The sequence below is a fragment of the Euprymna scolopes genome, chromosome 17 (genome assembly GCF_053919585.1).
Source record: "Euprymna scolopes isolate OS-2025 chromosome 17, ASM5391958v1, whole genome shotgun sequence".
Lineage (NCBI taxonomy): Eukaryota > Metazoa > Mollusca > Cephalopoda > Sepiida > Sepiolidae > Euprymna > Euprymna scolopes.
This window is the reverse complement of record NC_136498.1, coordinates 100,910,518-100,928,961: the sequence shown is the minus strand read 5'-3', so window position 1 is coordinate 100,928,961 and position 18,444 is coordinate 100,910,518.

Sequence of the window (18,444 nt, the reverse complement as noted above, 5' to 3'; positions counted from 1 at the left end):
TTTAATTTTACTGGTAGTTTTAAATCAATAATGTTTAGCAATGGAAGATTTTACTTGCAGCAAAATCAAATCAAATAAACAAAGAGAAGCATTTTGGCATCGGCGAATAAGCACCTTTTTCCCCGATTCCGCTATCGATTCCGATTTTCTCATGAGTTTCGAATCAGAAAAATCGGGACTCATGAGAAAATCGTAATCGATAATGGAATCGCGAAAAAAAAGTTGCTTATAAGCTGATATATATATATATATATATATATATATATATATATATATATATATATATATATATATATATATATACTAGCAAGGCTCACAGCATTGCCCTGGCGTACAGTTTGCTAAAATATGATATTTTGATTAATGTAGATTTCATATTTATTATATACTAGCGGAGGTGTGTGTGTTAGGGGGTAGATCAAAACAAAATGGCCAAGTAAGAGAAAAAAAGTTTTGGTATGGATGTAGGCTCGAACCTGAAGCCCCGAGGTTAAGGTGGAAAAAACAGTCTAACAAGTTATCACGACGCTGAAGAGAGAGAGAGAGAAGACTGAGAACTGATGAAATTAAACGTTTGAAAAACAGCAGGTGATTAAACAAATGTCAACGTTTTCTAGGTCAAACATCCCGCCATAATTGTAGTAGTAGTAGTAGTAGTAGTAGTAGTAGTAGTAGTAGTAGTAGGAAAGGAAAAATGAAAGGAACGATTTCTTCGCTACTCCTCCCTGTAGAAAAGAGACTCGTTGAGGGTGAAGGAATTAATGTTTTAGCCAATTTTTCGATATTCGTCGTCCGAAGGGTCGAGCTGCAAAATGGTACCGATCGGACAAAAATCCGTAGCTTGTGCGGAAAGTTTTTGCAAGAGGTACAAACACACACACATGCACACACATACACATACACGCACACACAAATACACTAACACACTAGCACATTTTGCTTTTTATATATATATAGATAATATATATTAGGCCCAATATATAGTAATGATATATAAAAGGTTTTTAAAAAAATGACTCCTGCGCCACTTACAATTTATTTTGCCTCTGAGCTATGAACACACGATTGCAGCAATAGTTACCTTATGCATGCATATTCGTAATGCTGTCGTTAAACCTTCGCCTGCCAAATTTCAATTTTTTAAACAATTTTCACACTTTTGTACCGATTTTCACGGGCTTAAACCCAAATAGAGCTTCGCATGGTTTCAATACCTTATATATCAAGTTTCATTTCTTTAACCTAAAACTGTAGGAGGAGTCTTGTAGAAACACTTTTTAAACAAAAATATATATGTATGCATGAATATATATGGAAGAGTTTTGTGTTTACTATAAACGTTTAGCGCAAATATTACGCAAGTATAAATCATGTAGAATATCTGCATGAATATAATTACACGTAATAGTTAACTAAAGATGATTATTCCATTAGAAAACTGAAAAAAAAACTAATAGGGAATTAATTAAAATTAATGTTTAAAAGAATATGCAAATATATAGATCTTTTGCAGAGGAATACGATTCAGTGGCCTATATATAAGAAAGTTGTATTTTATTTCAAATAAATAGAAAAAGGGTATTTAATATGAATGTACAGAAAAAAATTATAGAAGTATATATATAGATGTGTGCGTGTGTATTTTCAGAAATCCATTTCATATTTTGTGATTTAACAAAAAACATCCAAGTAACTGATCAAGAACCTTTCATTGGGTCCGGACAATATCCATGTGATAGTACTCAATAAACTGAATATGGAAATCGCACATGTGCTGTAAAGCTATCTATCCTTGATTAAAAGAAAAATGATTTTATAAATCTGGAAGAATCAGTGATCTACTAATATTTCAACATATTGGAAACAAGTCCTCTACATCTCAGTACAAACAAATCAGGCAACTGCGCGTCACGAATTGCTTGAATCTGTAATTTATTATGTAGTTGTTTACCACTTCAGTGAAACCATCCTCTTAGTTATAAACAATACGAATTTTGTCTTGTACATAAACTAACGTGTTTAATGTTATTTCGCACAAGTTTTGTGAACCTATCACCGCGCGCTTCGTTTTCGATAGCAATGGCTCTTGGGAAGGTTTGCCCGAGAAGCTTATTAGCTATAGACTGTGGACACGTTCTCTTAAACATTAAATCGGTATTCAGTTGTAAGTCTATTAAAGTAACTCTGTACAGCAAATGTTCGAAAAAAATCACATCCTTACATCATTTGTAGACATTTATGCATCTATGTTAGCACATGCAAGACCGTAAACGACCAAGTTCTCTCTGATTCTCTCTCCTCTGATCTTGGGCACGTGGTACAATGGGGAAAGAAATGGCTGGTTACTTTTAATGCATCTAAAACCAAGATTTTATCTTTACATCATCAACTCTCTGATCCCCATCTGGCATTAATTGAAATGAATGGCTCTTGTCTTGGAGAGGCCTCATGTTTTAAAAAGCTTCTGAAATGGAACACATACATCAAATCCGTTGCCAAAGCCGCTGAAAAAATGGTGGGATCCTTAAATCGATCCAGTAGATGAAATTCTATACCCATATGAGCCAGGTACATCCAAGGATGGAGTACTGTTGCCACATCTGGGCAGGGGCTGCAAGAAAGTACTTATCTTGCCTTGAGTTCAAAATAGACTTCGGAGCCTCGTAGGACATGTCCTTTTTCTCACAGAAGAGATGTTGAGAGTTTGCTTATACTTTATCGTTATTTTTATAGCAAATGCTTGTCTGAGCTTCAATCTATGGTCCCTCCTCGCCAAACATTCGCAAGAAACACTCGTCTAGCTGAAAACACTATTAATAATTCCCTCCATTCTTTATCTGTGCCTAAACCTATACGTAGATTCCATGAACAAAGCTTCTTTCTTAAAACTGCACGCCTGTGGAACTGTCTTCCGTTTTCCTGCTTTCCAGCTGACTACAATATGGTTGTTTTCAAGTTCAACGTAAACAAGGTTTTGATGATCTGTCTAACTTAAGTTAACAAATTTACCGAATTTCCATTACTATCGATTAATATATTGTCCAATTGACTCTTTAACCTTTATTCTCGAGTGGCCTCTGGGCCTTGATAAGTGGTGATGCTTATGTGAAAGAAAACATGTCATCAATGCAAGTGTTCCCCTAAGAATATATTCTAGCATAAGCCTTTTGATGATCCTTTTGTTATCTTTTTAATCATATTCATATTCTGTGATCGACCTTTTATGGCAACACTTCAAAGAGCATCCTAGATCAAGATCTTTCTAATTTTCTCTCTCTCTCTCTCTCTCTCTCTCTCTCTCTCTCTGTCCTTGACTCTCTCTTTCTTTGTCTCACTCTTTCTTTATAAATTGAAGCTGGTTATGCTATAGTGGGAAAGTAGCTTGTTACTTTACAAGCCTCTACAACAAAGTTTTACCAACGTCCGGGTCGTCACTTCCCAGTCGCAACAAATTCTTCCGTCCTCAAGGAAGTCCTGTTCTTTATAAAATTCGAGGATTGAATTTCACCCCAAAATTATAATTGGAGATTTACAAGTGTTGCTAAGGTTGCTGGAAAAATGATGATTTGATCAGTTTACTGCCCTAGAAAGTACCTTCCGTGATACGTTTTAAAATAGAGTAGTGCTGCAATATTGGGGGAGGTTTGCCCAGAGCACCCTCCCCTATTACAAAAATCGATTTCATAATCTAGTAAATAATTATTTTCGTATCCTTACAGCCTCTATTACCCGAAAAAAATGTTGTTTCTCTTCCCACTCCATCGCTATGTTCATACTAAGTCCTATACTATAAAGCATTCACAGCGGAAACTTGTCTTGCTGTAACCAGAGCAACAACCTTTTCTTTTCTCTTGTTTCCCAAAACATAGCCAATTTTCCATAAATAAATTTTCTCTCATACAAAATCTCATCTGGAAAAATTTCTCCAAGTCGGTTTTTTAACTGACTACAACATGTTCCTCGTTACATTATATGTGAACAAATACTTGCTAAGTCGTTTTAATGGATAACTATCCTGGGTGTCTGGCGTTGCCCGGGTGTTTGGATGTGCGTGTGTGTTGAATAAAAAAATATGTGGTAGTAGGCAGGCAGGCTCGAACCCATACGTGAAGGAGGAAAAGAACGTGAAAATAAACGTAACATCTTTGCCGTTGCGTCCATCGCCAAACCGGAAGTGGCGAAAGTTTAAATAAGGCTAGTCAATTGAAAAGAGGGAATGATTTTCGAAAATATCGGCGAAAAAGGCGACCCCTCCTTGTAGAAAAGTGCCCAGTTAAGGATGAAGGAATTAATGTTTTTAGCCAATTTTTCGATATTAATCGGCCAAATAGTCGATCTTCAAAACGATACCGTCGCCTCTATCGAAAGTTTAAGGCAGACATACAAACACACATACATATATTTAAACAGACAGGTGGGATTAATATTATAGATTTATAACTGCTCGTAAGTAAACATTTTACCCATTACACATATTTGGATGTGATTACTTCATATGAGCGAATAAAGGTGATTAGGTTCCAACTGATCTGTTACGTTTATGTTCGAGTGGCACGTTTCCTTGATAAGGTGTTACATATCGCTAAAACATATTCTGAGAAAGACTGAAATAAATGAGTAATAAACGAAGGAATCGCTGCATACATAATGCATGTATCCAGTCATAAAAATAGAGAACGATCTTATTTATAACGCTTGTGTCTATGTAAATAATACCGTTACTTTTTCAATGGGGACATATTATGTTATTGAAAATAAATGTCGTGTTTATTTTTATGCTAATTATTTCAAGATGGGGTAAAAATTTATAATTCATTTTTTATACGTTTTCTTTTCATATATTTGCATTTATGCATGCCTTTAAGGTTCAATTCTTTTTACCGAAGATCAATATTGTGTACATAATTCGGCAGTCGATAAATTTCCTTCGACTACGGAACCCAATCTGTTAACTGATGTATGTATGTATGTACGTAATTGTAAAAGAAGTAACACTTAGGGTCTATCCATATTGAGATTCCTTTGTAAACATGCAACTGTTTTGCCCAACGTAAGTTGTTATTTTATTAATGAAAAATACACCTATATATCTATATGGGACATTGTTTTTATTTGGGTTCATATTTATACAGTATTTAATTTATTCACCATATATTTTGCATTTTTATAATTTAATTTGTGTTTAAAATTTCCACTTTTATTGATTACTAGCGCGGGGTACCCGGCGTTGCCCGAATTTTTAGAGGCGTGTGATTAGTAGGTGGAAAAATGAAAACACACTGAAGTAATAACCCTGTATAAATATTATAAAAATAAACAAGGTCGTGAGAAAAAAGACGATTAAAAAATGAACGTGATGCAATACGAACGGCCCGTCGGTGCCCGGGTTTTTGAAAAATCCCAGAAAAGTTTGAGAGAGGGAGGGGGGTTCTCGAACTCGAATCATTGATGGGAAAGCGCAAAAAAAACGTGATAAATTAACTAAAAAGTGAATTAGGTCAAATATCAATTTCGCAGTAAGTTTGTTTTGGTTTAGTTTCAGTAGTCCCGCATAACACTCGAATTCTAAATGATTTTTTTTTTGTTTTCTTGAATTCTAACTGAATTTTGATATTAAAGAATGAATTCTTTGTGTAAAAATAAATGTTTAGTTGAAAGTATTAATAAAAAAGGTCATAATTAGATTTCACGGTTAGAGTCGTTCAAACCGAAAGTAAGAACGGGTGAGTCCTGCAGGTTGCGCCTTACACTAACTTAAAAAAGCAAAAAGAAAACAATAATAACAATCGCAGGTTCCCGTTTTTTTATTCGCATATATATATATATACTAGCAAACGTACCCGTCGTTAACTGGGTTCAAAAACAGCCTACAGAAAATGGACTCTGATTTATGAAAATATGATAGGTCATGAAAAGGAAGGGTTGTAAACAGATAGCTTCGAATTTGGGGTTATCAAAACCAAAGCACAATATGATGAAAGTAAAAATAAAATAGATAAACTCCATAATTTATTATACCATACCTGTTCACACTGAAACACTTATCACAATATTCTGTGGATCTATATTAAAAAACCTTGTTAAACTTAATAGATATATATATGATAGTTTATTTATTGTCTTACATTATATTTAGTTTATTATACTTACGACTACGTATTTTAGTTGATTTCTGCGTTGGTAAGCTCTGATCTAAACATATCCGCAAATATGTCGCCTAATAATATTTGTATTAATAAACAGGTCTATTTATTCTTGAACACTTTTATACAAACAGAAACAATCAACTTAATTTTTACTCTGTGGATGTGTGTTTACTTGGTTATATATATATATATATATATATATATATATATATATATATATATATGTGTGTGTGTGTGTGTGTGTGTGTGTGTGTGTGTGTGTGTGTGTGTGTATATTTCACCTAGAAGGAGCCTCGGAATAGAGATGAAACTTTGATGAACACATAACTTGGTTTGTTCCTTTTTTTCTCTCTTTTTCTCTCTTTCTTTTTCTCTCCCTCTCTCTCTCTCTGTCTCTCTCTCTCTGTCTCTCTCTGTCTCTCTGTCTCTCTCTCTCTCTCTCTCTCTCTCTCTCTCTCTATATATATATATATATATATATATATATATATATATATATATATATATATATATATATGCAGGGTGACCCCCCAAATAAAACGAGCCCCGACTCTAATTAGGCCCCGTTTCTTAGTGTTTTGTCCGAATGAATTGAAATGTTGGTCATAACTAGTTTATTATATTCAAAACATCACATCAAAACACTAGGGTCTTTGGCCTTATTTTTTCTCCGTTCTACAACATATGTTCTAGATGGCCTCCATTTAGCTTTTGTTTTTTTTTTGTTTTTTTGGGTTGGTCTCCCTGTATATATATATAGTTAGTTAGCTAGTTAGTTAGTTAATTAGTTAGTTATGCAAATATATATTCAAATTTAGCTACACAGATTGTTCCGCGTTTCATCCTTGACGAGCCACACTAGGACGAACCACGGAGAATTACATATAGCTTAAATACCATATATATTTTCATACCATACTCTCTAGATTTACTTACGTATTAGGCATTGTTGAAGGACATACTGAAAATCGATAGATAAAATAAATTTTCTTATCAAATTTTATGTGGATATATGAGAAATATTAATGTGTGTGTGCGTTTTAATTTGTGAGAACCTGTTATTGCGTGTATTGTTAATATGTGGCCGCAATATTTATTATACTGAGGATTAATTCTTAATATCATTGTATATTATTACTATGGCCAATACGGTTGAAATATAATCGATTTAATATTAGAAACACGACAACGCTATTATTTCAATAGTATTGTTAAATGATTATTTAGGAAGCACTTCACATAATGACTTTCCTCTCCTGCTGTGTTGAGTACGTTATGAAAGCCATTCTCTTAATTAATAAATTGACAAAAGCGAGAAATTTGTTAGTGAACTATTGTTGTCTTTGTAAATCCCGAAAGTCCGTTTATGCCGTAATTAATATAATGTAATATCATGTAGCGTTCGAATATTCATAAGATATTTTGTGGTTATTTAAGCATTAATCATCATGGGAAAGATATGAACCCCAAATATTCCCCCACTATCCGTAGAACAGTGATTTATGTAATATTAATAATATGCTTGTGTTTATGTTATATTGCATCCCGGTATTAAGTAACTCCCAAAAGGAAGAAATAAATAAAAGTAGAAATATTTGAACTTTATCAAGATTAGATAACTATTTATACGAAATAAATATTAATTTGGCGATTAAGATGGGGAAATCATACAAGTGTGATCCAGAATTCATGGATATGAGACCAGTGCATTTGAATTAGATTAGAAATCTAAAATATCTACAGCAAGTGAATTAATATCAGTTTAACTCATGATAAAATCTTTTAATAGATAATAAATAGATTAAGTTCATCACAACAACATTTATATACGACTATAAACCTGGGTTCCCGGCGTTGCCCGGGTGTTCGGAAGTGTGTGTTGAGCAAAAAAAAAAAAATAAGCGTGGAAGTAGGCAGGAATCCTCGAACCCGTACCGCGAGGGAGGAAAAGAACTAAAAAAAAGAACACATAATGTCTTTGCCGTTGCGTCCATCTCAAAACTGAATGTGGCGAAGGTTAAAATTAAGGCGAGTCGATCCAAAAATGGCGATGACTTTCGAAAATATCTGCGAAAAAAAAAACACCGCTCCTTGTAGAAAAGTGCCCAGTTGAGGGTGAAGCAATTCATGTTTTAGCAAATTTTTCGATATTTGTCGTCCGAAGGCTTGATCTTCGATATTATACCGACCTCGTGAAAATTCGTCACCTCTGCCGAACGTTTTAGACATACATACATACATACATACATACATTTAAACAGACAAGTGAGATTTATATTAGAAATTGGGCACTTGAATATCATAAATTCATTTAATGACCATCGTCAGCATTAATTAAAAATAAACAGTTAATACACATTAAAGACAGAACTTAAAAATAGTATAGAGAATAAGACTAGCGTGTGGCAACTTAATCCTCTTGAAGAGATGCATTTTTAGAAATAATGTTTGATCATATCTTATGAATATCTAGTGGCTTTATGTAGACTCCACGTGTGACCCACTAGTTTTGCAGCTGGGATGGATGTGAAATAAATAGACTGATACAAACACGTTGACTATTGAAATGTAAACTATTTGATCCAGTAACAGATACACGGGACAGTCCTGCTTTCATCAGAAACTGATATAAATTGTAATACACATCTAGCTGCATGTGAGTCGAGTAGACTAAGCTTTTTAATATAAGTCGGTACTTATACAGTTTAGTCAAGACATTAAAAAATAAAAATATCGAAAAAAGGTTATATTGCACGTATCCGTTATGAAACGAAAAAGAAATCACTCAATTTCATCGAGTATTTTTTTTTTTACAGCGAAAAAACAATTTGTTATGATACCGAGCAAAAGGTTCGATTTTTAGGAAGAAAATCTAGAATTAGAGATGGGAAGGGAGTGGAGGCACTTTACATGGAGTTATCTCTCCAGGGCATGTTGTTCAGCTTCAGTAAATTTATCAATGACTGACTTCATCGCGTTCTCATAAGAACGTGTTTTTTCACTGTAAAAAAAAAACTACTCGATCAAATTCAATGAATTTTTTTTCGGAAATCTTCAGTCCAAAACGGATACGTAGAATATAACCTTTTTTTCGATATATATATGACAAAAATGGTAATTAGTAAAACCCGTAGAGAGTACTCAATACTATTGCAGAGCAAATATACGTTTTATTTTTTATCACCGTTTTATCTGTTCTGTTACATATGTTTCGGTCGTCAGATCTTACAGAAATGGCTATAATCGTTCTTCCAAATAATAATAGCCATTTCTGTAAGGTCTGACGAGGCTGCTGGATCGTAAATATGGTCCGGCAACCGAACCATATGTAACTGAACAGATTAAACGGTAATAAAAAATAAAACATATATATATATATATATATATATATATTCAATAAATTATTCAAAATTGTCACAATTAAGTTCAATAAAAATAGATTTATATTTTCAGAACATATACAGGGTGACCCACAAAAACGGCCCCACTTCTAATTAGGCCCCGTTTCTTGGTGTTTTGTCCGAATGAAATGAAACTTTGGTCATAACTAGTTTATTATATTCAAAACATCACATCAAAGCACTAGGGTCTTTGGCGTTTTTTTTTTTTTTTTTTCTCCGTTGACTGTAAATTTTTTGGGGGGAAGTGCCCTGTATAAAGTTATTAAAAATTCTAAAGTCACAAGAGAATTCACATAATTCTTGTTATTATTGTTATATTAGTGTTTCTTATAGTCTTCTTACTTGTAAGGTTTTATTAGTCTTCAGGTTTTGTCCTTTTGTAAAATGTTTTTTCCTATGGTTTCCGAAAGTTTCCAATTTATTTTAACATTACTTATAATTTGCAATTCAAGGGAAAAGAAAATCTGTATATTTTTTCTTGCGGAACTAATGTACATCTCTGATAAGTTGTTTGGTATATGCATACTGCCTAATGAAAGACGTGTAAGATGCAGTTATTAAACAATATACATGTGAATTAAGCGAATACCTGTGTAACTTTGGAATGTGTCATAAAGTTATATCTATAATATAAAGCTGAATGTGTGTGTGCGTGTGTGTGTGTGTCTGGTCACGAATAGGCTCCTGTATTGTTGATTATTTTAAAAAAAACTGATTACATATAATGATAGAAGATGTATCCAGACACACGAATTGGTATGTTTGATCTGGCAGAACGGTGGTTCCACTGAAACATGAACGCACATAATAATATTTGAATAAAAAACATTATATACATGTTTGTGTGTGTGTGATATACATACTATATATGTGTGCGTGTATATACATAGTACTTGTGGTCAGGTCATGTCATATGCTACTGGTACCATGTAACCCAGTACTACCTGCCTCATGGTGAGGTCACCGGCGACTAAACTGGTTCCCCCATTAGACTTGTTTGGTGAGGAGGGCGGCTAGTCTCCCAGAAGGATTAAAAACAAGACATTTCAAAGGGCGAATGAACCCTTTTTCGGGGTCAACGGCCAACTAGCACCGTGTATATTTGTGTGTATGTATATATGTGTTGGGGTGGAGAGGGCTTCCGTAAGCCGTAGTGAAGGCAACCTTTCTAGGAGAAGCAAATCTCTGATTTAAAAAACCATAAAGCGGGAGACCAGTACCCACATTAAGCTGGTCTGCAGTTTGATTTGTTGCTGGCTTTTTTTTTCTCTTGCTTGTTGCTGGATCTCAACATTTTGAACCCAGAGAGAGACTTAGCTGTCGTACAAAGCTAAGACTCTGTAACATCATTTGTGTATAGATACTCCCTCAGGCATTTGGGCTTATGGACTTTAAGTGTCTGAGGGAGTGGCACTCGTCTGACAAGATGCTGCAATCATCATATATAGTACTGATATAAAAAAATTAAATGAATTACGTGCTATCAGCTAGAATATATATATATATATATATATATATATATATATATATATATATATATATTCGGAAGTATATTTTGTAAGAAATAATAGGGAAAAAACTGCTCAATACGTTAGTAGAGTTAAATATGTTTTTATTATTTCAACCCCTATCTAGCTGACAACATGAAATCAACATTTCTGTTGGTCGGTTAGTTGGTTGCTTGATTAGTTGGTCGTTTTTGTTTTACGGTATATCAATCCTTTCATGTAATTTAATGCCGAATCCAGTTATTTTGAAGAAAAAAATTTTAATAGAATATATTTGTTTTCAAGTCGGTTTCTATTTAACTCATAGTTTGGACCCTAACAAGTACTACCACTCCGGGTCAGAGTGGACTTGAGAGAATTGGCAATTCATAGGGCGGCTCCACACTTCCCAAAGCCCGCAAGCTGGGGCCTCACCATCGGATGCAGTTAAAGATCATAACCAGGACCCCAACATTTTGGAAATTTTTTATTAAAATACAAAACTACGCACAAATGTTTATGATGTACGTACTCGCCACAAAAGTAAAAATGCCGTATTAAAAAAAATAGCGAAAATTCATTATGTAACATTTTTACCTTCGCGGGGGCTGTGTAGACATTCTTGGAGCCACTCCAGAAAGAATAGTATCTCACTCAAATCATGGAACAAACAATTTGGAAATATTTAAATTTTCATATACCTATTAATTGATATAAAATTCACAATGTGTTTCCATTAGGTTGTCCAATTGTATATCAAGTAGTTGATCTCAATATTAAAGCATGTATAATGACAAAGCAAAAAATAGAATTCAAATCAACGTTTTCAAAAGTTAATAGAACAATCAACGGTACTTTTTGAACGACATAATATATACAGTTAGTTGCGGTCAGTTATGACGACAGTCTTTTAGTCTGCAGCCTAAAAGTATTTATGAGTAAGACAATAGCTAATCTTTCCATCACTTACATATAATCAATAAAATAGTCTTTTATATTTATAATCGTTTTTCGTTTATTTATTTCGTTTCTCTGCTAGACAAATCCATTTTGGAAAGTAAACGTGTACGCATGCGTAGTTATTGCCCCATCAAATTATATATCCTCTTACTATTTATTTTCTTTTTACTACTTTTAAAAGCCCAATGAGAAACGTTTGTATATAGTGTCAATCAATGTCGCTTGTCAAATGACACTTTCACCTTGACATTGGGTTAAGTAAAGAAAATTACAAAGGAAACGATATGATTATTGTATAACTATATATTTATTATCTGCAGATATATCGTATATTTCATGTTCAGTCTGAATCGAATAATTCAAGCGAGTTGGTATTAGTAAACCCTAATCAAACATCCTTATACAATGCATCACTGTAGCCACAATGACATGACAGTGGCTAACTACACTGAGTGAAAACTTGGGGTGCCAAAATCGAATCCAGATCGTTCAACAGAAACATTTTCCCTTAGGGACGTTGGCGATCTTCATGAGGTCAATCTCGTAAGTGCCCGATATCCTTCTAAAGAGAATTTTTAATAGAAAGATGTCGAGGAAAATAATTCTAAAAAATGATGATAAACTAGCAGAACTCGTGTACTGGTGGTGCCCGGTGGAAATATTCCTCCTCCCCTGTAAAGCAAACCCAAAAAAACAATTAAATTACGGCTCTTAGAGGCAATGCCGGCCCAGTAAAATAGCTGGCACTGGCGACCGTGACCAAAATGAATATACCGTGCCGAAGTAACAACGTTAGAATCTATAAACCCATTCTTAACCTGGGGATTTTATTATGTGATGTGCTTATTCTGTGCTTTCACCGTAAGTGTCAAATAAAAGTAGGGTAGTATGGTCTATTATAAAGCAGGTGTTACCGTTTTCCTGTAATCCACAATGAAAATAAAAAATAAACCAAAAATTAATGATAACCCAGTGCATTTATTCTGGAGGGAACAGTGCGCCACGAGTGAAAGAAACAACCAATACAACACTGCGTCGGACCGGAACAATGATGTCTGTAGCCTTTAAAATTTAACTTTTCACTTTGTTGTAATCTTTTCCGGTGATTATTATCGAGTACAGACTTAATTTTCAGATTAAAAAAGAAATTTAAGATAGTATTTCTTATGACTGTAATAGACGGGGATCAATTTGTAATGATAACGTTCTAATAAATGGAACACACACTTTTTGTCAAGTCAGATGTTAATGCTGCCCCTGGCCGTTAAATGTTTTTGTTTTCCAAAGTATCTTGGTAATGTGAAAGCTAAGCATGTAATCTATGATAAGCGATGTAGAAATTTGCGAAAAATTGAAAAGGAAAATTCTAAATTCCAGCGTTAACAATGGGGTGGAAAACATGTGGGCGTTCACTGTGGTATAACCACATAATTACAAATTTAAGCCTGATAATCGCTTGAAAAAATACGAATAAGTGAAAAATATAAAAGTAAATTGTAGGGAGAGCATTGTTCGGGTTCACCAATTCTTTTTTTTTCTTCTTTTTTTTTGTAATCTGAATGTATGCCTGTAATCAATGGTGGTTTTCGACGACAACAAAGGCGGCGGCGGTGGAAGAGTGTTATAGAAGGTAGTGCGTTTTAAATGTTTCAAAGTAAAGCATAATGTTAAAAATTGCGAAAGGCCGTATGTAAATTGGAGTAAGAAAAAACTTATCTCCAAAATCAGTGCTCGGAAAAATCAAGCTACCGGAAATGGATACGGTTGATTATGAAACGGTATGGAAGCATGGCATGAAAAACACAACCATATATTTATTTCCAAAAATTACTTTAGTTTTAACACTTCTTGTGTTATCACGAAAAAAGATCACTTCTTGTATTATCTATACTTTTATATTTTATTTTGTTTATTGATATTTATATTAAAAAGCCTTTTTTCTATTTATTTAAAAAGAAAATACAACTTTGTTATATATAGGTCATGGAATTGCATTCATCTGCAAAAGATCTAGCTAATTTGCATATTCTTTTAAACGTTCATTTTAATTAATTCCCTATTAGTTTTTTTTTCAGTTTCCTCACGGGATGATAATCTTTAGTTAACTGTTACGTGTAATTATATTCATGCAAATATTTTACATGATTTATACTTGCATAATATTTGCGCAAAAACTTTATAGTAAACACAAACCTCTTTCTATACATATATTTATGTATGCGTATATATATATTTGTCTAACAAGTTTAGCCTACTAAATTTTTAGAATTTTTGGTCTTCGGACATGAAACTTAATTTATAGGGTATTCGAACCAACGCAAAACTTTATAGTTGGGTTTTAGCCGGGGAAAATAGGTTCAAAGATGCAAAAAATTAAAAAACAAAGGAATTTGCATGTGAAAATCGGACGACGGCATTACGAATGCATGCGTAAAAATAGCTATCGGTTCATGTTTTAATATTTAGCCTTGCAGTAAACATGTTTTCATAACTCAGGCATTAACGTCAAAGAAAAAAGTAAATCGTAAGCTAAACCTTTTAGTTTCGATTCTCAGTGGTGGAGTCAATTTTATATTTATTTGTAAATCATTACTATACATTGGGTCCAATATAATATAATAATAAATACACAATCTGCATCAATCAAAATATTATGTTTAAGCGTATTTTACGAGTGGCCTGCTAATAAGATAATAAAACAAAAGTAAATGTTCAATTTTTACATTTTCATAAATAAAGTTTTTCTGAAATAATATATTTAATACTTCTACACTTATTGTATTATCACTAGTATAATAATATGCATAGTATACATAATATAATTTTCAGCTAGAAATAAAAAAACTGTCCTTTTTTGCAAAAAAAGAAAACAAAACGTTGTTAAAACGTTGACCGAATTCAACACGTGTTCGCAACTGACTGGGATAAGTGATTCTGAAATATTTAAATTGCGAATATTTTTTCACTTCTAACGTTTGTTGGAAAAAATTGTATTCTATGAACTGAAAAACTAAATTAACTCTAAATATTTAAATAATTGAATTTTTTTTTACTTTTAACGTTCGTTGAAAAACATTTTATTCTATGAACTGAGAACACTGAATTATTCAATGTTTTGTTGTTGTTTGGTTTCGAGTTTTGAATACTTTTTAATTATTTTTTTTTGTTGTTGCTTTTTCTGACTGTGATTGGAATAAAATATTTTTATTTTATTGAAACGTTGACATGATGTTTTTCTTGCTAAGAATGCTATTTTTTGCTAAGAATGTTATTTTTTGCTAAGAATGCCATTTTTGGGCTAAGAATACCATTTTTTTGCTAAGAATGCCATTTTTTGCTAAGAATGTCATTTTTTGCTAAGAATGGCATTTTTTGGTAAGAATGCCATTTTTTTTTTTTTGCTAAGAATGCCATTTTTTTGCTAAGAATGACATTTTTTGTAGTAAATTTTAGGAACAAATCCTTCCTCCCTTGTTTACACACACAAGAAAAAAAATAAAAGAAATGTCTTTTTTCTCTTCTTCGATTTTCTTTGCCCAGTCTCAGAGAAAAGATTTTTTGTCGCCCGCATGGAAAGGATATTCATTATGGAAGACTTTAAGACCATAATTTCCCAATTACTAAAAGCCCAGATGGATCAACAACAAAAGCTGAGGGAAAGCCTGAAAGACCAAATTTAACAGCAAATACAGCGACACAATATGTTGGAGGAGAAATTGCTTTTGACACGGAAGGATCAAGACGAGAAATTGTTACTTAAAAAGAAGGAAAAAGACAAGAAATTGCTATTTCAACGGAATGAACAAAACGAAAAATTACTACTTCAACAGAAGAGACACGAGAATTTTTTTCTTTTAAAAACTGTTGAATAAGGCTAAGCACAGTGATGCATTTTCTCAAAACCCCATATGGAATTCTATCAATACATTTAACTACTTACCCGAGCAGCATATGACGTTTGACGCTTTTTATAGGACATACGAGGATTTATTCACTGTTGACTGTCAAAAGTGGAGCAATGCGAAAAATATCTGCGTACATCTACGAGAGATAGGGACAACAGAACACAATAAGTTCGTTCACTATCTTATACCCAGAAATACGAACGAGCTGGAATTCTCCTAAGCGATCGAGCTCTTATCTGAACTTTTCAGCCCAAACAAGACGCTTTTTCATAAGAGATGGAAGTGTTTCAACCTAGCAAAACGCGACGACGAAGACTAGCTTACCTTCTCATCTCTTGTTACCAAACACTGTGACGATTTTTGACAAGCTGAATTATCAGCGGATGATTTCAAATGTTATATTTTTTCATAGGGTCTCGTCTCAGAAAAAAAAACGCAGATAAAAGGCAACAAATCCTATCTAGACTAGAGAATGAACAAGGTCTCGCTCTCCAGAAGTTAGCCGAGGATTGCCAACGTGTAGTTAGTGTAAAGAACGACTCACGAAACATCGAGGAATCAGGCGCGTCATGCGTACGAAGGACTAGTTTCAGACCAAAGGATTACTCTCATAGGAAAAAAACAAACAAACGAAAAAAACCAAGCACAACCAAAGTTAGGCCATCCAGTTTCCAAACCGGATTCGTCTACAAGGCCGTGCAACCATTGTGGTGGAGAATATTGGCCCGTTAGATGTTTTTACAAAAACAAAATATGCAATGAGCGTGAAAGGAAATGCCACAATGCGATGCATTGCAACAGGAACAAAAACCACAGGGTTCAACAAACAAGGTTCGACAGAAAAGTCAAGAAGAACCGGTGAAAATACGTCATTGTCAATGTCCTCAACTAATTAATGGGATTATAGCTCGAACTCTGGTTTAGAACTGTCCATTATAAACCTACAGACATGGAAAACGTTAAAGAAACCAACCATGCGTAAGACGAATAAGTCATCTCAAGAACTCACAGGCAATAATGTAAAATTTTAAGAAATGACACTCCCCGTGACGTTAAATGGCATTACCAAAAAAGTGAAAGTCTATATGCGTAAGACATCCGAAAACCTCTTCAAAACGCATTCGATGAAACGATTTGAATTGTGGGACAAACCGATGAACAAATTCTGCCATCATGTAGAAAACTCATCTACAGGGGCACAACAACTGGAGGATGAGTAAAAGGAAAATTTTCCAGAAGTTTTCTCATCGGGTGTCGGAAGATGTACCAAAGCTATAGCCAAATTCGAACTAAAGGAAAGCCTTCTACCCGCTTTCAAGAATTAACGAAACGTTCCGTTTAGGGCAACTGAGAAAATTGATAAGGAACTGGATCCGCTACAAAAGGCCGAAATACTATCAAAAGTCAGCACCAGTGATTGGGCAGCCCCTACCGTATATGTGACAAAAAGACAAATCAGATTCCTGTATGCGCGGGTTTCTCAACGGATCTTCTCACACACTAAAATAGTAGTGAGTGACGCAATCTATATGGTGTTAGAGCTTATATACCTCATATAATATCCGACGGTTCAAAAACCCAGTTAAAAAGATGTCGCGCAGATGACACCGGCGATATACGAACGTAGGAGAAAAAAACAATATATTTGATCACGAACAGAGGCAGTTAGCACTTGAATGCCTATTAGACACTATCCTCGAGTGTAACGTTTCTCTGTACAGGGGTTTGTCAGAACAACCTGGCATGAGGATACTTTTCCCTAGAAGTAAACCCTGACCAAATATTCAAAATCACATAGTATTCGCTGCCCAAAATAAGATCTCACTTCGGCTAACTTACATAAGCTTTTATGAGGCACCTTCTCCAAGTGATGTTACCTCAAGTAATAGCAGATGGATACTCCATCCGACTAGATAAATTCTTATTCTGAATCCAGTAAAACCAAATATATACTACAACATGTGAAAATGGTTAATTGGGGAGAAGAAAATATGTTTTCAAATTCTTCACAAACTTAGTGTTTGAGATATAAAGGAGACCTGTAACATTCGAATATCTATGTGTCTCATATAGAGTTCAAGTGTCAGCTCCAGATAGTGGACTCCTTGATTTCAGAGAACTTCGACTGGAGCAAATTAAAAAAAAAGTAGAAAGTACGCCCGCCGACGGAAGGTCGAAAAATTTAATCCTAGGTGCACAGTTCCAACGCTGCAAGGAGGTTGAGGTTCAGTTTTGGTGAGTGGTGTTATAAGTGACAATAGTCCAGGTCCTATAGGTTGCTTGCAAGGTCGAATTAATTTGACCAAGTACATTAATATGTTGACCGAGCATTTTCTACCCTACTTTGGCCGGGATTTGGATGATAATCTCATCTTTATGTAGGATAATGTTCCCATTCACAGAGCTGGCAATGTCAAGAGGTTCATTGAAGAGCATTATATTCCGTGTTTCGATTAGCCTGCACAATTTCCAGACGTCAATCCTATCGAAAACATATGGCATTTATCAGGAAATAGCTACGCAATGATAAAATTTCAAATTTGGA